The sequence below is a fragment of the Leptidea sinapis genome, chromosome 13 (assembly GCF_905404315.1).
Source record: "Leptidea sinapis chromosome 13, ilLepSina1.1, whole genome shotgun sequence".
Taxonomy (NCBI): Eukaryota; Metazoa; Arthropoda; class Insecta; order Lepidoptera; family Pieridae; genus Leptidea; species Leptidea sinapis.
This window is the reverse complement of record NC_066277.1, coordinates 13,354,863-13,378,244: the sequence shown is the minus strand read 5'-3', so window position 1 is coordinate 13,378,244 and position 23,382 is coordinate 13,354,863. Positions and strand designations below refer to the sequence as shown.

Here is a 23,382-nt window from a genome sequence, read left to right as displayed (position 1 = left end):
GGAGCAATGTCAAATTAAAAATATTTGGGACTAGCTGACCTGGCAAACGTTGTTTTGCCATATAAATTCTATATGTAAACCTTCCTTAAGCTTCAACGAATCTATTACAAAAGATTTCATGTCATTTTTTTATGATTGATATTTTCATACGCATGTTTTTTTAGTTTTTTTTAAACTATTATTTGCATTGCTGAATTAAAAATTTAAACTATTCTTTCCATTTGATTTCTGAACGACGGGGGCCACATCAAAGGAAAAACAAATTTGTTATTTTTATTTAATTCCAAGCATTTTTATATTTATTCACCTTTTAAACCTTCTCTGGACTTCCACAAATAATTCAAGACCAAAATTAGCCAAATCGGTCCAGCCGTTCTCGAGTTTTAGTGAGACTAACGAACAGCAATTCATTTTTATATATATAGATTTAACTGTAGGTATTGTTTATAAAACGGCACTCGAGTGGTTTTGACTGATCACGTGATCAAAGTACTGCGAGTACCTTACCTCGAAAACGCTTACAGTAGAATATGGTGGCGATTTATGACGTCATATATTTCCCTAGGCTACTGCGGCAGTATGCTGGCAATAACGGAACGAATTTTTCTACAGTGAGCACTGTGCAGTGGTCGCAGTGCATATCGGAACATAACCAAGATATGTAAAAACGTCATGGATGAAACACAACAGTCATTCAGTGTTAATCAGTTCTATAATCTATACCCGCGTTAATGTAATTAGTACCTATATCTCCTGCGTTCGTACGATTATCAGCCACTGATATAGAATAGATAGAGAGATTATTTTCTGTAGACTATCATGGGTGTTTTCGCTGAGATGTGTAACGTTTTTCAGGCTTGATTTATTAGGTCTTGGCGTTCCTAGGGTAAAAAGCGAGAGGCTGCACCGAATGAAAATATAAACTGAATTCAAGAAAGTAAACATCTTGTTCCCAATATCGAAATAGTCTGTGGTATGAAAGCGTCGTCTTTGTTTTGATGTGACAATTTGGCTGAAAGTTTGTTTTTTTAACCGACTTCAAAAATGGAGGAGGTTCTTGATTAGTCGGTATTTTTTTTTTTTCTTACCTAAGAACTTTCGACTGGGTGAACCGATTTTGATAATTCTTTTTTTATTTGAAGTCGGTGCCAGCCAATGTGGGTTTGTAACTACATACATACTAATAAGTGAGATGTGCTTGAGTCGGGAGGAGGCGAGAACGGGGTCGCGGTGGGAGGATATCGATTCCAAAAATAACAATAATCGTAACTAGAATTAGATGGTATAAAGATAGGCAATAATTATATACTTAGTGCATATTATATATTGTTTTGGAATAGTCTTTTTGAAGTTGTTGTTTTGTTTGTTAAAATATTTACGTACCTACTTATAAGCAGACGGGAAAAGTTGACACAAACGTGCTTTAGCGGGGCAGAAAAAAAGATTCATGTCTCACGTCTTTTCGTTTGTTTTTTTTTGCCCACACTCATCGTTGATGCGGAACATGAAAATAGTAAACATTGTTTGTTTTGTGATGTGTTTGAATCTCTCACTAAATTATTGACCATGTAGTCAGCGGTGTGACAGCAAATATTACATAATTATTTAACTTACGAGCTTAAGTGTATTTGATGATTTTGATATACAAATATATATATGTGTTGTTGTATCACGTATTTATTGTGTTAATTATGTGCTCTACTTGTTTCTCTATCCCGATCGGTCAGAAGTAGGTACAAGTCTTTCATTTTTACACCGTTCTCAAGTAATTTCCTTTTATAGAACACTTAACCGTTGAACACTATATTTTATGGGTATTGAATTTTAGTTTCAATTCGTAAAAGAAGAGAATATTTTTTTTACGAACTTAGTAGTTTATATATTTCTTCTGTGTTATTTACCTGCTCAGCAAATCGGTATTACGATATTACTTCTCAATGTCAAGAATATTTACGATTACTTACATCCTCTTTGAAGAAAATTGTAGACACAGAGATCTGTCATCAGATCTACTCCAGTTGATTTTGTGCTTTTACTTACACGCAAGTAACTTAATTTTATTGAAAAATTACTAAGTATTTTTAAAGACAGTTTTCTAAGTGTGGTAGCACAAATCTTGGGTTGGACTTAGTATCTCTTAGCACGAATTAGGAGGTAAAAAATATTGTAGTTGATAGAGCTTTAGTCCACGGTTACAATGATACCCCTCTTATTACAAGGTAATGCACCGTATTCAAGAAAATAACGAAATTTTAAAAATTCTAACCTAAAACAGATAAATCACGACATCGCGGCGGGAGGCTAGAAACTGTCATGAAATGACTTTGGTTTCTTCGTAAAATATTTGGACAAAATCAACATAACCAAACTTCTTTAGTGTCGGAAAAATATTTGCTGCAAAACCCTACCGATTTTCGTTCTGCCGAATTCCTAAATGCTTAAACATTGATGTAAGTAGGTCTTCTAACTCTAAAATACTACAAGTTTTTAGTTCAGGGTGGAATATTACGATGTAATCACTGTATAACCATAATTGCTATAAATGATACTAAACTGGAAAGGGAATAGAAAATGATTCTCTTCTAAAACTATACGCAGGTACATTTATTGTGATTGAACAAGTATAATTGTTTCGAGGCATTATATTGCAATAATCCAACATCAGCCATTTTGTTTACGTGGTGAAGTGACGTCATGACTAACTTGAACGATATATGAGAACCGAATGAGCTTTCTGCACACGAACCTTATCCAGTGGTGTATAACTGTCTTACTGGAATGTTGTTGATGATTGTCTGATAGCAATGCGCAATTTGCACACGACGGAATAGCAATGAGTCTGTTTTAGCGCCGTTCTGCACGAAACATATTAGGCCAATTTGATTTCGACTAAAAGGTCTTAAACATTATGTTTGAAAATTCATGAATGAAAATGCGGCCAAGTGTGAGTTGGACTCCCCCGTGAAGGGTTTCGTAGCAGCAAGGAACATTATATAAAAGTTCTTGTAGTTCGTTGTAACGATTGATGAAATATTAAAAATCCATAAGGGTACCTTTTTTGCCATTTGGCAACGGGACCTTCCAAAGAAAGTCAAAAAAGTCAGTAACTTTTTTAGCATCCAAGGACGTAAGATATGGAAATTTTATGATATTATATAACTCGGACACTCGGACAGCCAGGCGACACTGGAACTTAATCCTCTTGACCATAGTTCCTCAACCTTATTTTGCTCACCGCCCACTTTGAGAATATGTTTTTTTCCAGAGTATTTTCGTGTATTTTTTTGCCTTTTTAGACCATATTTTTTAGTCTACCCATGCCCCATCTGCGCCATCTCAATGCCCCCTAATTTTCTCTGGGTCTTCTACTGCCTTTCCTCACGGGGCTCTGTGAACGGCTGGATCACTTGGCGTTGCGTAGAGACGTCGCTTCATTGTGTGTCTTCTACCGCATTTATCACGGGGAGTGTTCCGAAGAGCTGTTTAACCTGATTCCTACCGCCGAATTCCACATTCTCACGACACGCCACAAGTTAGGTTATCATCCCCACCATCTGGTTGTGTGGCGGTCCCCCACAGTGCGGTTTTCAAGGAGCTTTCTTCCACGTACTACAAAGCTGTGGAATGAGCTTCCTTGTGCGGTATTTCCGGGACGATACGACATGGGTACCTTCAAAAAAAGCGCGTACACTCCTGTGATTCCTACGGTGTTGCAAGAGAATGTGGGCGTCGTCGATCACTTAACACCAGGTGGGTGACCCGTATGCCCGTTTGTCCACCTATTCCATAAAAAAAACAATAAACATGCAGTATTTTTGGATTGATCAATAACTTTAATAACAATTAGTTGCAGTCCTGGTTACGAGTTAATTTCTTGTTAAATTTCTCTTTCATTTAAGCCAGTAATTAACCAGTCGCCTGAAGCAACAGATCACGTAGATGGTCAATATATCTCTCAGCGTCGCTAATAACTGAAGATATTTGCGTTTTGTGTGCGATTAAATACAGCGTTGAATGTATGTGTGCGGCCACTCAAACTGCGTTTTATGTGTGAATTAGATATTTCTTTTGAAATAGAAAAACACTTTATTAGCAATAAAAAACACTCACATAGAACACAACAATCTACAATATCAAATAAAATCTTAAAATACTAATTTAAATAAGATAACAAATATTATAAAAATTTAAAATAAATAAACAAAAATAACTGTGTGTGCGTGATTCCCTGCTAAAAGGAGCTGACTCAGTATATGTTGGTCAGTGCAGAAGACACCAACACAACACTGGTTTTGGTAGGTTGGATTTCAATATATTATGTAGTTTAAAATATTAATAGGGGGGTACTTGTGGATTATGGATTATATATGTTATGTAACTCCTTCCTAAAAAATAAATTAAAACTATAATTTAAACAGTCTGACGTTATGACGTAGTATGTCCTTTCTTAACTGTGCGACGTAAAGGATGGTGGTGAAATGTGTGGAGGTATTGTGTTTGAGTCTTTTTGGAGCTCCAAACAATCTGACCATAAAATATTTTGATGATTTATTTTGTGAATCGAATTGTTCTAATTTGACGAGTGTGAATAAACACGCCGTATGACACTTTGTTTTTTGTTATTCCCATTTTTGTAAAAATACCATTTTAACGAAAGTTTGTTAATAATTTGTTATTCTTTTTCGTTTTCGTTTTTGTTATTTGTTATTGTTGGGTTATTTTTTATTTTTGTTTCAAACTCGTTCTTCTCGGTCCTGAAACGGCGTAGAAATCTTTGGTTTCGTGGCCACCTCACAATGATTTTGTCGTTTTGAAATGAAGCCAGTCGTATTAGCAGAATATATCGTACGCAACTTGAGTTTGTTCAGCTTGAAGCTTGTCGACGCCTTTTAGTTATGCATTATTAATTATACGAAGGAATGTTTACTCGTATAATATGTAGCGATGCACATTTTGTATAGTACAGACGTTGTTTTCTAAAATAATATCAATTATAGAAGCCCAGACGATCTGTTTGTTTCTTCATCCAGACCGGAAATATTTATTAAACGAACAACTTGTAGAGCTGATGGTTCAATGGGAAACAAACATATCAAAGGACTACACGATTTATTTTTAATTCATAAATCGTAGGGATAACATAACAAAATTCAAGTGAAAACCCACACCGTCATCCACGGAGTTTACTTGTCCACTGTGTAAATAGTCACACTATAGAGACAGTGTTACTATTAACACACAGTTGAAAAAGAAAGTTTAACAATAAAAAGAAAACATACATACCATTGGGAGGCTCTTTTGCATCAGATGCCGGCTAGATTATAGGTACCACAACGGCGCCTATTTCTGCCGTGAAGCAGTAATGATAAGCATTACTGTGTTTCAGTCTGAAGGGCGCCGTAGCTAGTGATATTACTCGGCAAATGAGACTTAACATCTTATGTCTCAAGGTGACGAGCACAGTTGTAGTGCGCTCAGAATTTTTGGGTTTTTCAATAATCCTGAGCGGCACTGCATTGTAATGGGCAGGACGTATCAATTATCATTAGCTGAACTTCCTGCTCGTCTCCTCCCTTTTTTATGTTGGTCGTAACAATTATCACTTAAACTCGTTAACTGTTAAAATACAGTAAAACAATGAAAACAAACCTTAAACCAAGTAAACTTGTACGTTGTAGAAGCAGGTGCGACAGGTGCTCCTGCAAAATCTCTTGAACGTACTCAAGGACCTTGGCCAGTCGAGATTTATTTATTAATTGTACCAAAATACACACTATCATTACAGAATATTCCAATGCGATAGAGGTACATACAATATTTCATTGTACATTTTTACATCCTTAAATTTTATAATATATTATAAATAACGCTACTATCGTGAATTCACCCTGAGTGCAACAAAACAGATCCGTCTGTGAGGCTATTTCATTAATAGTACGAAGGGCAAGCGTCACCGCTGCCTGGCTTAACAAGTTGGTGCGCGCGGACGGCACCATCAGCAACGGCGGCCGACGTCGGCGCCATACGTACCTATCCGGAACAACAGAATACAGTCTACTCAATATATCCGCATTATGCACCTTCCCTCTAAGTACTTTGAATAGATATGAGATGAGCGCCAGGTCTCTTCTTACCCTCAGCTCGCTGTATCCTACCTTACCCAAAATAAATAATTTTGGGTACATAAGTGGAAAAAAGAGTAAACCCCGTATAGCCTCATATACAGGTACCGTATAAATTTATTTTGTATCCGCTGCGTTATGTAAATTAAGAATTGCCTTAATAATCGAAAAACTACGAGCCATACTTAATATAAACTCAATAAACTCAATTCTAGAACGAACACCTGAAGCTGCACCTGTCGTTGAAACTATAGGTATCAAACTTTTACACTGCGAGATCGAATCAGAAATGATGAGATCGGTAGGAGAAGCAAAGTCTCCATCATAGCCCAGGTGGTTGCGAAACTGAAGGAGGCACATAGCTCGAAGGACAGATAGCCGTTGGGGCATCGGAAGAAGAAAAGAAGAGAACAAGAAAATACAACAAAGAGGAAATAATGTATGTCAGTATCTATACAGGCTGTCCAAAAGTTATGGGACATGAAGGGTTTACCAGTGGGAGGCTCCTTTGCACAGGAAGCCGGCTAGAATATGGGTACCACAACGGCGCCTATTTCTGCCGTGAAGCAGTAATGTGTAAGCATTACTGTGTTTCGGTCTGAAGGGCGCCGTAGCTAGTGAAATTACTGGGCAAATGAGGCTTAACATCTTATGTCTCAAGGTGACGAGCGAGGTGCCGCTCAGAATTTTTGGGTTTTTTGAGAATCCTGAGCGGCACTGCATTGTAATGGGCCTGGCGTATCAATTACCATCAGCTGAACGTCCTGCTCGTCTCGTCCCTTATTATCATTAAAAAATAAATAAAGGGAAGCTACGGCGCCCTTCAGACCGAAACACAGTAATGCTTACACATTACTGCTTCACGGCAGAAATAGGCGCTGTTACGCTGGTACCCATATTCTAGCCGGCTTCCTGTGCAAAGGAGCCTCCCACTGGTAAACCCTTCATGTCCCATAACTTTGGGACAGCCTGTATAGATACTGACATACATTATTTCCTCTTTGTTGTATTTTCTTGGGTACAAATTTATTATTTCAGTAAAATAGCCTATCTTCGATATTTAAGGTACTTTCCCTTCATGTTCCATAACTTTGGGACATGAAGACCTGTATATTTGTTAGAAATTGATAAGAGTCAAAAATTATTTGATTTTTTTTAAAAATTCGGTTTTAGGATATTTTTTATTAAACTATATTTAACGACTACAGACAATCTGGGTAGGATGTAGCGTTATAATTAATTGGTAAATAAAGTGCCACTCAACTGCGGCTTCTACTTTTAGCAACTAGGAAGTTTCATTAGCTAGCTAATCTATATTTTATCTAATCTTAACTTATTGTTTTGACAGATAAGCATATCTAAATAATAAAACTCTTTATATTGAAATTCTATTGTATTTTAACACAAGTCGTAAAACCAAAAAGTATATTGATGTTGTTGTTGTTCATAGATTAGCTATGTCGTAAATATCGTTGGTTGTCGATGACATCAGCGGGAGTCGAACCTACGTATTTGGTAGAGGCCCTGTCGCCTCCACTACGCCTACGAGTGAATCACATTATGATAATGAAAAGGGCGTCACGCGAGATTGATTGTTTCGTAATTACAATTGTAGCGTACTTAGTGTCATGGTTGTTATGTTCGGACCCCTTAAAGAGTTTGGAGCGAGGCTTGGAAGTCGTAAAAAAGATTTGAACCGGTAAATGTTTAAATAATAAAGAAATTTTAATCGGTTTTTAGTTTTGGTTATTAAAGTTGATTATAATAGTTTTGATGAAGAAACCACGTTTGACTGTGCGTCTTTTTTGCAGCGTAATAGCAACCTTATTGTACAACTTAAAAAACTGTTCAATAGATCAAATCAATTTCTTCGAAATTGGTCCAGCTTAGAGTCGATAGGGATATATTCACATATACATATCGGTTTTTATATATCGTGTGTTTTTTTATCCTCATGAGCCGAATTGGTTTTTCATTAATCCCCTATCAACACTTTGAAAACAAATGTTGCGCTCTGAGAGAGAAATTTATACTTTTAATAGTACATAAGTAGATCTCTATTAGAGCTATTCTTTATCTAGTACCATCAAATATATATTTGCGATGACATAATCTTAAATCTATATCACCATATCGGTGGTGTCGTTTAAGGAGAGGTTTCGTCATATCGCGCCGCCTCCTACGGACAAACCCACGCTCTGCGCCATATTAAGTAAGGCTCACATTCCTTTGAACTGAATCCATTCACTGATTTACTGCGAAAGCCTTTCGACACAAAATGAGACTACAATAATTGTTCTAATTGTAGAGACCTGTTTTATGTAAAGACACCTTTCTGACCCAATGCCGTGTATTAATTATAAAGTTTTTTTTTATTGAAGTTTAACTTCTTTAGGCGTGTTATAAATAAATGATTAAAGTGAAATCTATAGATGCGCGCGCATAGCTGTAACACAAAAGTAACAGCTTGAAGTTGGTTCCTAAAATTTTCTGACGTTTATTATAAGGACAGGCAAAGGGTTCAAGCCCATACAGCCGTATTCATTATATAATAATTAATTGTCAAAGCCATCTTTGCAAGATTTTTTACAAATTTGGTCTTTCTAAAAACGTAGAATAGCACGAGGAATAAATCATTTTAATGATTTTTGTTTCGTTAGGCCAAAGAAGTATAACTTCTTGCGTGCATACATAAGTACACACACACACACACTTTTTTTTAGAGTTTAGTTCTAAGTAATACCTGAGTGACCGTATATGTAAATATAAATAGGTTTTTTCTAATAAGGTTTGTTTCTGCAGTAAAGTTCATTCAGTATATTATAGTCAGCTCTACACTTGCTCTTGAACCGCGGCATGATTTATGGTGGCGATTCGCGCGCGAACTATCCGCGAAAAATACAGCGTACGGTTCGCACTACAGAAGGTGTCTCAATTCGTAATCCGTGGGAGGCTCGTTTGCACAGGAAGCCGGCTAAATTATGGGTACCACAACGGCGCTTATTTCTGCCGTGAAGCAGTAATGTGTAAACATTACTGTGTTTCGGTCTGAAGGGCGCCGTAGCTAGTGAAATTACTGGGCAAATGAGACTTAACATCTTATGTCTCAAGGTGACGAGCGCAATTGTAGTGCCGCTCAGATTATTTTGGGTTTTTCAAGAATCCTGAGCGGCACTGCATTGTAATAGGTAGGGCATATCTATTACCATCAACTGAACGTTCTGCTTATCTCGTCCCTTATTTCCATAAAAAAAGTGTGTTTGTCACTTTTATAAACAGTTATGTAGATAGATTCGTTCGTTACAACGACGAGAATGAAGCGTAGATGCAGTGAAGCTGTGCGACCATCCACTATCGCGTCGCGGATGTGGAGCCGGCCTATGAAAAGCTTCCTGTAAACACTGGGAAACCTGGGCCTGGTTATTTGCTCCCTAAAATTCATTATTTTGATGAAGTCAGAGCTATTTCCTAGATACAAAAATATGTTTACAATAATTATATGCACAAGCGAGCTAACTTGCTCTGCTTATTGCTAGCTTTAAGAGTAAATGTATACATTTTTATAATAAAGTCTCAGCCACTGTTCATGCATTATCTATGATAAAGTTTTATTAAAAATGGCTCTGTTGTATTTACAACAGAGTATACAGACATACTACTACACAGCTGAATATCTAAGTGATCCGACGGCCTGGGATTAGATAATGATTATTTCATTGCAATAAAGAAAGTACAATATTGTATATTTCATTAAAAAGAGCGCAAAAAAAAGGAATTTTGGGAGAGTTTCTTGCGCCGCTGCTTCTGTTTCAGAGCGCCATTTGTTTCCGACGCGGTAGTAATATCTAGTACCTATATTAGAAATGACATTACAAAGAATTCTTAAGACTCAGTGTGACGGGTGCAGAATAATACGATCGGTGTGGAACCTCGGTTCGCTATGCAATTGGTCGTAGTGGCTACGACCCAGATCATGTTGTCACTGTTATGTACCTACCCGTCTCACTTAACCCTATAAAAGGGAATATTCTGTTCTGTCGAATCATCCTACTTCACTTAGGCTAATGCTTAATGCTCCTTAACGTCTGTTCCCAATATATAGTATACTACAGATAGAGATAAATTACTACCTTCTACTGTCAGTAGTTAGCCGTCAATAATCTGAAGCTGTCCCAATATACCCGATAAGTCATTCTTGTCGCCTTATATTGGGACGCGTGAATTGCAATTTCTATACAAACTTCTATCGCTGGTGAGGTATACGTCCTCCCATTGACAGACAGCGTGTACGGATAAGGAGAGTTAACGTCGATAAGTTTATTGGGACAGAAAAGTCAACGATAGTTACGATTTTTATCTAAAGTAGGCCACAACCCGAGATAGACTGAATATTGGGAACGGCCGTAAGTTTACATGTTATCCTTAAGTCACGTGAAGTTAAGACGCTTTGAAGAAACCTTATTTGTCAAAATACTGTAAGTTAATTAGGACAAAGTGGAGGCTTATATTTTGGTAATAACAATTTATAAATAGCTAAAGTCATTGTACCTAATCGTAGTGACTACAGATTTTTGATTCTCAGTACTATCTCTATATATATTTATATTAATTAATGGGCAAATGAGACTTGACATGTTATGTCTCAAGGTGACGAGCGCAGTTGTAGTGCCGCTCAGAAATTTTGTGTTTTTCAATAATCCTGAGTGGCACTGCATTGTAATGGGCAGGCGTATCCATCAGCTGCTCGTCTCGTCCCTTATTTTCGTAAAAAAAACCTTTGAAAGTGTTGAAGGCGTAGTCTCCAGAGTCGCGGATTCGAATCCAGTTTATATTCCACTTATTTCAACTTGATAACTTTACGCGGCCCTAAAAAAAAGTATCTTACCAAGTTGCCAGACCCATGTAGGTAGGTACTTATATTATTACAGAACGAAACCCTTAAAAGTATCATCATCATTTCAGCCGGAAGACGTCCACTGCTGGACAAAGGCCTCCCCCAAATATCACCATGATGATCGGTCCTGTGCTGCCCTCATCCATCCTACTCCGGCGATCTTGACCAGATCGTCGGTCCATCTTATGGGAGGCCTACCAACACTACGTCTTCCGGTACGTGGTCGCCATTCGAGGACCTTTCTGCCCCAACGGCCATCTGTTCGCCGAGCTATGTGCCCTGCCCACTACCACTTCAGTTTCGCAATCATTTGGGCTATGTATGTAAATTTGGTTCTCCTACGGATCTCCTCATTTCTGATTCTATCTTAAAAGTATACTTGAGTCTAATTTACACCGTTTTAAATTAAGTTACCGCGAAAACAAAGGGCAATACTATGTTGTCCATAAGCAATTCTAGGTACGGTCTATTACATTTCCAACCAGCTTAAAATTAGAAACCGATTTATTACTAAACCATAAACCACACCTAACCGTTGCCCCTGCCACGCTACTTTATGCCTTACGCTACAACAACATAGTGCTTTGTTCCATAACTTCAATCCTAGTATTCCAATAAGGCCTAAACTAAACTCAGCTCTATACAACTGAACTAACTACGAGCACAGAAATAAGAACCATGTGTTGTTGGACTAAAGTTTATTTTTGCATAGAATGTGGCTATATAGTACTAGGAAGTTTGGTTCGGATATACAGAAATAGGTAGGAGTTAAGTTTCCTGTTTTTGCGGAGGTGCGAATCAACTGTAAGGTAAGCAATAAGTCATGTGCAATTTGTGTGCATTTAGATTTATTACCTAACAGACAATAGAACAGGTGATAACCACATGTACTAATAATCTTCGGTCACAGTGTGGTTACCATTCCACGAACAAGCATAATGTAGAATGAATGTCTTTGCGGAGAATTTTTATGGGTTAAAAAATCGCGTAGGTATTTAAAATGCTTGTGGCGGCGACGTGGGGCGGGTCGTTCTCTTCTCAAACTAAACTAACTTACTAAATTGCTTACCCGAGTAAGTCAAAAAAATAAAAGTAAATGAATAATTAAAAACACAAGAGTTATTGAGTACAGTGGATACATACTGTAAATAAAGCGATTATGCGAGCCTTTAATTAAATACTATTTATAATAACTTTAATTTTATAATAATTAAATAAAAGGAATAAAAAAACATGAAGCAGACCTCCCGGTTACAGGACAGCATGACGCATGGACCAGCCATCGCCTCCACATATTTGAGGGAAGGAGACGACCCGAGACACGACGCCACCGCAAGTAACGCCATTTTAGTGAGCATGACGAACCATGTTATAGCATACACATGATAACTACAAAATTATAAAAATAATAGCTCTAACAATCTGCTTAAATAAACTTTTCTGGTGGCCGTGGAATGATTCCTGGGTATCGCCAGTGGGGTAGGAGTCTTTTCGCTGTTTGATAGACAGCGCGCAATTTGACCGCGTTCAACACAGAACTGCTCGAATTGTCGAGGACCCAGTGCTCTGTGTATGGCTGGATCACTTGGAATTGCGTAGAGACGTTGCTTCATTGTGCATCTTGTACGGCATCTATTACGGAGAGTGTTCCGAACAGCTGTTTCACCTGATTCCTGCCGCCGAATTCCACCTTCGCACGACACGCCATAAGTTAGGATATCATCCTCACCATCTGGTTATGTGGCGGTTCTCCACAGTGCGCTTTTCAATAAGCTTTCTTGCACGTACTACAAAGCCGTGGAACGAGCTTCCTTGTGCTGTTTCCGGGACGATACGACATAACCTACCTGGGTACCTTCAAAAACAGCGCGTACACCTTCCTTAAAGGCCGGCTCCTGTGATTCCTCTGGTGTTGCTAGAGAATCTGGGCGGCGGAGATCACTTTGCGCCAGGTTACCCGTACGCTCGTTTGTCCTCCTTTTTCCATAAAAAAAAGATGACTTACCTAATGAATCTGAGAGCCTGATGTCTTTCAAATCTGTTAAAAGGCGCATAAATTCCACGAGGGGTCGAAACGGTTTCATAATTGTTCTGGTGTCTGAATAAGAGCACGGGTGATAGTGACCACTCAATATCAGAGGTGATGCCAAAATAATTGCCAAGCTCCTGACATTCTTCTGGTTTGTTCCACTTGCGTCAACCTTTCCATTCATGCTCTCTCATCCTCATTGATACTCTTGGTGCTACGACTCTTTACAATTACAGGAGCGTTGTTACAATAGCACAAATATGTATTTCTGCATTGCAAGGCCACGTTAAATTAAGAAATAAAAAAATTAAATTATATAGAGAAATTTGTGGATAGGAACCTTCGCGGGCGTCAACAGAAACTATTAGAGTTTCATCACAATCTGATGAATGGTTTTGGAACGCGCATGGGGTTCCTGTGATTCCTCTGATGTTGCAAGAGATGATGATATGGGCGGTGATCACTTTAATTAGGCGATTCGTTTGGCCACTCTTCCATAAAAAAACATACAAACATTGTTTTTTTTTTCTATATATTTGTATATAGAGATGGCAAGGCAAGGTTCTGATATCGAAATAAAATGACACAATTCGATAAAAGCTTTTAAAGTGTTTTAAATCGTAAAATAACACGATTATTAAACATTAATAATCAAAACACAGTGTATAACACAGATTTGCCTACAGCTGTAATTAAAATGTTAATGCACAGGATGTAACGTAATTAATATTCTAATTAATTGTGTCAAATCACTTAGATCTGCCCGATGAGTACAGATGAGGTGACTAACTTTCGCCCAGGCCTTCGCACGAATTCTGATCACGGAGATGTTACGACATTTCAGTGGGGCTTTTGTTATAATATGTTAATGTAGGTATTCTTTTATTTATTCCGCAATAGAACTCGTTTCCGTTATAAGAGGTATTATTAATTAAGGGCGGGTTTTCCTTTATTATGGTGAAAGGTGTGATGGCTAACCCTGAACGGGTGCTGCAGGGAATCACTGATACCGCTCTTTCATTAATGTACTAAATACATACATATACATGTACATATGTACATTTAAAAATGATGTACATACTTCTCGAAACACGATTTTTAAAGTGAAACTTTTATTACATCGCCTCGAATATTTTTTCGTCCATCTATTGCATGTCGCATTTCAGTGCGCCGCTGAGTAGGGGTCAATTCACAAATAGCAACTCCTGTATTCAAGGCAGGTTGGTCAAGGCGCCAGATTTTAGCTCGAGTCCCCGAGAGGGAGTGTGAATTCGAATAAAATCAAGTGGTCGGCATGTGTAAAATAAATAACTGAATATTTAAGCTACCTATTTATTTCATAAAAAGAATCTCAAAAATTTTCCCCAAGTTCAGTGTTCCAATTGCAACTTTCTTCAGCTCCTCTTCCTGCGGTTGTCTGGCAGATAACGCTTGTTGATTGAAAACTAACACCAGTGGGAGGCTCTTTTACACAAGATGCCGGCTAGATTATGTGTACCACTACGGCGCCTATTTCTACCTTAAAGCAGTAATGTGTAAACATTTTCGTGTTTTCGTCTGAAGGGCGCTGTAGCTAGTGAAATTACTGAGCAAATGAGACTTAACATCTTATGTCTCAAGGTGACGAGTGCAGTCGTAGTGCCGCTCAGAATTTTTGGGTTTTTCAAGAATCCTGAGCGGCACTGCATTTCTAATGGGCAGGGCGTATCAATTACCATTAGCTGAACGTCCAGCTCGTCTTGTCTCTTATTTTCACAAAAAAATGAAGAAAAAAACTCAAAATGTAATAATTTATTCCTAGCCACAAAAGATACTAATGTTTTTACGAAGCTTACATATTTAGATCCAAGATCTTTTCGCAGATAACTATGTGTAATTAAAATCTAAAGCCTTGTTTGGTTTGTCTCGATAATAATTATTGTGCCTACAAGGAATAGATTTACTTGAATATGGTTTTGGCATTGGACCTCAGTATTACTTATGTAACATGCCTACATATAGGAACATGTATAATTATGAGGCACATAACTATTACTATTCTAAATCTTTTAATTTTTCCCTGATCATCATTCTGAATATTTACATTACCTACTTAATTATTTCATTAAAAAATCTCTAAGTTCAGTTCCGTCCCAACGATCTTACTAAGTGAACCAAACGAGTGACGCATTGGCCGTAAATCCTGGTATATCTCGTTCAACTCTCAGGTTGTGGCTCCATCTACAGGATCTACTTTAGAGTTGATTACCTGCTCAACTCCAATAATTTCATATTAGGAAATTGATTTGAGCTGTCGCTCTTTCAAATCTACTAGACATCAAATTTGTACTCTTACACACACTCACGCCTTGTTCCCGTCGGGGTAGGCAGAGACAACAGAATGCCATTTGCTTCTATCCTTACGAACCTCACGCGCTTCCTCTACATTCATTATTCTTTTCATACATGCTCGCCGGTTGCCGGTGCTTCGGACCTCTCCTATTCTCAAAACGTCCCCAATTTGGTCGACGAATGTTCTACGAGGTCTCCCGCGACCGACTTGCCCACACACACTTGCCTTATATATTTGATGCGTTATTCTTTCTTCACTCATTCGCTTCACGTGTCCAAACCATTTCAGCATTCCTTTTTCAGTCTTTGTCACAACATCCTCTTTCAAAAATTTGTACTCTTATACCTTATTATTTTACTGTAGGTATATCTGTCTGTTACCAATCATTTTAGGTAAGCGTGTCAGTTTAGTAAGGTGTGTGCTGAGTCGAGCGTGGGGATCACTTGTTGCTGATCAACAACGTACTGCCGCGGATCCAATTTATTTTCACTTTTTTGAAATTCAATTGAACCCTTCTTTTTCCACGATTTCTTTTATTGCACGTTTTCTATAACCAACTAGTGGACCCAACAGACGTTGTCCTGTCGGAAATTTCGGACACACGTCTTAAATATGAAAAACGGTCCAGCGGTCCAGACGGAATTGAGAATCTCAAATACACTGGAACACACAAAAATATCATCAAAATCGGTCTAGCCGTTTTGGAGGTAGTTCAATTGTGAATGTAAACCATTCTTGAATCCACCCGAAGACACACATCAATCTCAAATTCACTGGAACACACAAAAAGCTCATCAAAATCGGTCCAGCCGTTCAGGAGGTAGTTCAATTGTGAATCTAAACCATTCTCGAATCCACCTGAAGACACACAGAAATTTTCAATAAAATCGGTCCAGCCGTCTAGGAGGAGTTCAGTGACATACACACGCATACAAGAATTATATATATAAAGATAAGCAAGGAGCCGTCGGTCTTGTGTTGTAACAACCGCGCACGGACAGAACCTTGATATATTAATATCTTTCGATTGGTAGTTTATGAATTGTCCTTGTGACGTCACTAAGATGGCGTCCTTTATCTTTCATACTTTTTTTTCCTTTTCGAAACCACCTCTGCTGGAGCATAATTAATGACTGGGTGGAGGTAATTTCCGTTCGCCCGTCTGTCCTCCTATTCTGTCTTATTCGTCTGTTTCCTATGATGTCTAATGTTAGTTGTTTCATATTGTTAATATTTCATTTTTATTTTCAGGTAAATATTGGCGTCCTCAATGATGCTGCAAGTACGGTACTTCGTTTTTTTAAATGTAGTTACTATAAATAAGACGATAAAAAAAGTTGGAGCTGTTGTAAGCATTAAAAAAATCATAACTATTAGAGCAATGTATAAATTAAATAAAAACTCGTAGATATATATCAGATAAAAGACAAATAATAAATCAAATCAAATCAAAATCACTTTATTCATGTAGGTCAAGAAAATGACACTTATAATTGTCAAAAAAAAAATTTTTTTTCTGATTGAATCTACCGCTACTTCGTAAAGGGTTGAGCTAATGAGAAAGCGCGATTATTTTCCTCGATGACGTAATTATTTCGACGAAAACAGATGTATTTAAGTTTAAAGTGTTGACTTAGTCACGCGAGAATTGTTAATAATAGATGTTACATATCTTACACTTGTTAATGCTGCGGTCTAGGGACTTATTAGTAAATAATGTAATTAGGTCACTACGGTTTTCATGGCCTCAAATTCTAATAAAGAAAAATATGTAAGTAAACGAAACTATACATTTTTGAGCAGGCCTAAAATCTAACCTAAATTACCAGCGTGGCGATCTTGAACCTCCATGAAAAGTCATTTATGACTTTGCTCAGATATTTAAGTAAGAAAATGAAATTTATAAGTCCATTCTATTACCAAATCAATAGTCTCGGAACCGAAGCAGCGGAAGGATGAAAAACTAACGTGACTTTGAAGAGAAATGTTGGGGCGTACCTGCAAAATACAGTTTTCAAAGAACTTTCTTGGAATGATTTTGTTCCCAGGATTATACAATATCCTTAGGGTCTCACCCTCGACACAAGCGGTACACATACCTTAAAGGCCGGCAACGCTCCTGTGATTCCTCGGGTGTAGGAGATGGTGTTGACGGCGGTTATCACTTTTCATCAGGTGACCCGTACGCTCCTTTTCTCTCCTTCTTTCTTTTTGGAAAAAAGCTAAAAACTCTCCTGGGAAAAGGTTTTTTATTTTATATTAACAGTACTGACACGCAGGTAAAAACATTAACTAAGTTAAATAGCTTAAAGAAAAACGACTTTTGTGGAAAAGTGTTTTTACGCATTGTGTTGGTGTTGAACTTGGGTCATCTGAGAGGCTGACAGCCTTTTTCACCACTGAGCTGAATAAAAAATTCTTATTTTACTCCAGGTTTTGTTATATTGACATTGATACTATTATTTGATATAAATAAAATTAGTTAAATACTTCTTTTACTATTTATCATAAGTGCTTCGTAAAAAAATACTAAAGTTTTTATTCAGTATTTCCGTCATTTGCAATACTTTTTTAAATGACTTATTATTTTTGTATAATTATTTATTAAACTAAGTAAGAAAGAAAGCTGATAATTACATTATACAAATTTAAAAGGAAATCCATTTTAATGTTATTATTATGCAAGAGTGAGTTTTGTTGTTTCACTTTCACGGTGAACGAATATACAAATCTCTATGAATGCTTGAAAGTACTTAACTCAATCTATGAATATGGTACAGGCCAAAGCCGATTTTAGGACCAACTAGTTTTGCTCAGGCCAAATCAGTTCAACATTTACGGCCGTTTTCAATAACGTATCTCTAGTTACAGATACATAGCTGTCACCGCTTGATGACAAGATCTTATCTATCCATAGGTATGTCCAGTATAGTTATAATCCAATACCTATCGACATAGGTTATTGAAAACGGCCGTTAGGCGATAGGATAAACCGCTACAGACTCCTATAGCTCAGGCTGAACTAGTTGAGCCTAACATGAATAAATACACCTCAGGATATACTGGTTTGGCCTAGTCTATACTAGTTCTTCCTCCTTACAAATCAGATTTTTTTAGTCTAAACGAGTATGTCCAAAGGCCCATTGGAGAAACTAGTTTAACCTGGGCTGTACTGATTTATTATATTGCCTAAAAATAACCTTGAACTGATTAGGGCCTAGATAAAACTAAAGTAGTAACATATACATGAAAAACAGTTAATCTGTTAGTCTCGCTAAAACTTAGAAACTGCTTGCCCGTTTTCAAAAAAATCTAAATTAGCAATTTTGTATGGAAATTGGATTAGATTCGAGTTAGAGTAGAGCATTCCGGTGCTACATCTCAATATATTCTTGATAATGTTATGTATGTAGATACTCACGTAACTAAGTGATTTTATTAGAAACTTTGATAATCATAAAGTTGACACCAGGAACAAACATAAACTTATCATACCTAATACTCGGTTAAGTCGAGTTAGTAAATCTTTTGTTGCGCGACGTATATATGCTTTAACGACTTGATCCCTGAAAAACAATTATTAATGTGCTACGAAATTCAAAAGAATTGTTAAGAAAAAGGTAAAGTTTACTTTAACATAAATGACTCTCTTAATGATACCACATTGGGGATCGAGCGACCGCCCTCAGGCCAATTAATATAACATTTTATTGTACGATATTATTATATAATATAGAGTTTCTTGCGACCGTTCTCAGGTCTAAGTCATATTTTTTCGGATGTGTGATATATGATATCATATTTTCGGATATATGATATCATATTTTGGATAAAAATATTTGAATTTATTAGTCAGTTCTGCGGGTCTCCTCGTGCTTTCAAAGCAACTACAATTCGACTGATATTTCGTGCAAAATAATTTCATTTGAATCGATATTTCGTCGGTCTTTTTTTATTGACATCTTTGGTGCATTCAGTTAAAATATAATTTTGGTGGGTTCCAATGCAGGACAGTTTGTTGTTATACAAATTATTAAATTCAGTCTGCCATTTATTATTTATGTGATAAAAAACAATAGTGTTGTTGGTTGATATTTAAGTTTTCTAGAACGTATCTAAAAATTCACTTCACTAACGTTTTAACTTGCGACACAAAAGCCATGGATTGTGTAACTTTCATTTTTGGTGAGATTGGAGGGTGAATCGCGTGACTATCGATATTTATCCCTCTGTCGACGTAACGAACTTGGATTTGACAAATTCGTAAATAATATCATAATTATATATATTTTTATTTAGATGACGTCTGTTGGATTCACTTTTAGTAAATCATCTACATTATTAAAATTTTAAGCAATCTTTTGATTCGTTCCAAATTCTGAGTAATAAATAAAATACTAATATTATTTTTGTCAAAGCTCTAACTTCTTCGAGCTTCCAAAGAAATAGAGCCCCTATAGTATGTCCGCCTGTTTGTATGTCAAAGCCCTTTCACAAAACAATATCATTGGCGAAAGCTTGGAGCTCCAAGTAATATAAGTAAGAGCCAATTTACGCATATTTTGACATTTCCTAAGTAATTATGTACTTTCCCTCACAAAAAATTGCCCAGCCAACCATACGCTCAATGCAAATACGCGATAATTCGTACGCTGCTCGTGATCTATATGTGTCGCTAATCGCGCCACTCGACACTAAGACCTTGCTCCTGTACAATATACACCGCTCCAGAAAAATGCCATTTACACTTATGCAAGCAATCCCATTATTATTTTTTTGACATAAGGAAGGCATGATGGTAAGTGGTAACCGCTAACCTACTGGGACTCTCTTGCATCTCCAGAGGAATCTATCGATCTCGAAACACCGCGAAGGGATTTTTATTCCACGTCTGGCTGTACTTGATAAGGTCTTCACTCATCACAATCCAATATGGTTTTGGCCAGCGGCATGAAATAGGTCAAAGTCATTTCTTATGTACTGCTTTAAATAATTAATTTGCAATTGCCCGTGCGATTCCAATAAATGTTCGCTGAATCAACGTTTGGCCCACTTTACAATTAGTTCTCGGTAGGGTGAGATACGTTAAGGATATTATTGCATTAACCTACTAACCTTGCGGCCTGGTCTATCTGCTGTATTCTATGTGGGTCATTATTGACCATCACGGACTACAGAAGCAGGAGAACTTATACGACAGGATGCCCGCGATTTCGACTGCGTGAATTTTGGCGTTTTATTAACGTTTTAGATTGTGAACCTTGAAGTTTGCCACATTAGTGAAAACCGCATTCAGTCTGTTTAGCCATTCTGAGAAAAACCGGCGCAAATATACCTACTTAACAATAACAATTATTGTATAAAGTTATAAACAACTAGTTTTTCCCACGACTTTGTCCGCGTGGAATTGTAACAATTCCAATTCAATTTTTGGTAGCAAATTTATTTTCGATTACTTTGCAATTAATACACATACAAACTGCTGCGGTTAAGTATAAATTGCTTATTTTAATACATTTTTATAATCTACTTTATTATCCAAATTTACGAGATTGTCTCGTGCTAAAATTTGGCGAGTCAACATCCCATCAGGATATCTCATGTAGAGGCGAAACACATGTCGAATTGATTTAAGATAAATTAGCAGAGTTTACACTCAACATAACTTCCAAAAAAATGGATATTTACATTTTTTTTTTAAATCTTAAATACTAAATAATATAATATAAAACTAACATAGGAAACGGTAACAGTTAAATTTAAGTGTATGATACTATCAGTTTTAATTTTTGTGTGGAGCAAACGAACAAGTGGTCTGGTCTTCCTGTTTGAAAGTGAAAACTAGCCGCCCATGTTTATCCGCAATACCAGTAAAGTGATAGCTGACAGGTCTTTGAGGTAGGAGTATGCTCTAGGTCGTATCGGTTCGGAAATTCGGCAGATGATTCCTTAAAGGGCCTGTGTGAGGTAATAAGTTTATTGTGAAATGCGCAGTTGTGCAATGCCTGACATCAACTTGATACGGTAAAACTTTCGTATTCACGTGATGTCCGGTAATGAAGTTTCGCTGCTGGTATTAACCAGAACGTCTCTCCGAAAACTCATCGTGATATATACGGTAGAATATGCTGAGAGACCACACATCTCTTAGCAACCCTATGGATTGAAGTCTATCGGAGATGACTTAATCGGAGATGGTTTGAGCATTTCTTCGGTCAAATGGAATGAGACTACTGGGAAGCGTCTGCCCAGAGATGAGAACAATACTCAATGTAAGGCCGAAATTGCGCCTTGTATAATTCGCCTACACGAGTACAGATTACGATAAGTCCTGACTGACTTCCCTCAAAAGTCAGATATAGGAAGCCTAGAATTAGGATAATATCCGTTGAGTTTGGGCTAAGGAGCGATGGCTAATGTCGTAAAATACAACCATTTAAGTCAAAAAACATATTTTGTCTACCTACAAGCGAACTTGACTCATTCGCAACAGCCACGTTACCTTTATTCATTCACAAGTACAACAACACACTCACGCACACATTTGCGCCAAGCCTGTTTGCGAGTTTGCGATTGCGGCGAGTTTGCGATTGCGGCGAGTTTTCGAGTCAGTCGGTCGAGAGAAGGCGCCGTGGTCGTACGTGCGTCAACATCATCGCGGATAAAGTTTGTGTCTTGTGTTGTGTTGTGTTCGTAAACCGTGGTTTTAAAATGAGTAATGTTTTGGGTATTGCGTCATCAGTGACGTTAATTGTCTTTTGCGATTGTGCCTAAACTAAATTTCAGTTTGTTGTTGTTAGTTTTGGCGGTATGTATGTAGGTTACGGTCAACGCACCGAAGCTCTTAAAGACATCAACGCCGTACTAAATATTTAGACATATCTCTATCGGGATCTGATATCGGTTTTTGCGATTGAAACGGTATTGTAATGGGTTATTTGCAAGTACCGTTTAAATTATGATTTGGCTGTCACCCTGTTGTTGCAAACAATTTTATGCAGCCTTGTTTTGAAACGTAAACAATATTTTTATTTTCTATGTAGGTACTGTTATAGTATCAGTTCAGCTAAGATAGACCCCTTTATCGATGGCATTATAGTACATGAATAAAACATATGTTTTTTTTAATAATAAAAATTAATGATACTAGTAGTGTAGTTGTGATAACTTTATAACTTTTTTACATGTATGTAGGTAGTACCTGCCTCCTCAGGCTTCAGACTCATAAATCTTTCATGTAACTTTTTTTTATCAGAATAACTAAAGAGATGTTAATGCTCATGACGTAAAGCTGAGCACGACATGATAAAATGTCCTGAGCATTACAATACAGTGCCGCTGAGGATAAGTTTCATTAGCCCAGTAGTAATTTAGCTACGACGTCCTTGAAACCGAAACGAAACACCTCTTCACGGCAGAAAATGCCGCCGCTGTGGTTTCTTTCCACTCTTAGTCAGTATCTTGTTGAACAAGCCTCCCACTGGTGAATAATATCTTTTATTTCTTGGCTTTTTCAGTAAGAGCATCACCAGTTTGATCGTTCAATGTACCTACTCCTAGGTCAACCAGTACCCAATACTTTCATTCACTTTTCCATTTATCTGATAAAGTCTGAAATGCAATCGTATTATGAAATTAGCATTACATATTTACCTGCTATTCATTTCGCGATGTAGACGCTCGCTCACTACTAAGAATGAATTTTATGGAAATTTTGAAGAAAATGATTTGGGTTAAGCTGGTATTGGATATAATACCGGAGGAAATATGCCTCACTTGGTGATTGATACACATTTCTTCCGTGAGTGGAGATGACGGCGGGTACGTGGGGTCTGTCAGCATGAAGCCTCACTAAAAATTTGTTCAGACGACTCATAAAATTCACAGCTGACCCTGGGGTCAATGGGTTCGATCCAATGATAAGACTTATATAATATTCCTATGGGTTTTAATTAGCATAATTAGGTACAACGAATCACTCCGGTTTATAATGGGGCACGTAAAT

The 23,382-nt window shown here is 37.3% G+C and overlaps 1 protein-coding gene across 6 annotated transcripts in view; it reads left to right on the top strand.

Moving 5' to 3' along the window:
- The window catches only part of LOC126967614 (dystonin), a 338,791-nt gene that overhangs the window by 76,430 nt on the left and 238,979 nt on the right, over positions 1–23,382 (top strand). For 5 of the 6 annotated variants that reach the window (XM_050812167.1, XM_050812166.1, XM_050812165.1 and 2 more), the window contains exon 1: positions 21,956–22,043. The exons of the other annotated variant lie outside the window; for it this stretch is intronic. The gene's annotated coding sequence lies outside the window, so the exon portion shown is untranslated. Of the gene's footprint in view, positions 1–21,955; positions 22,044–23,382 lie in introns of those variants that run through there. 6 annotated transcript variants of the gene reach the window in all.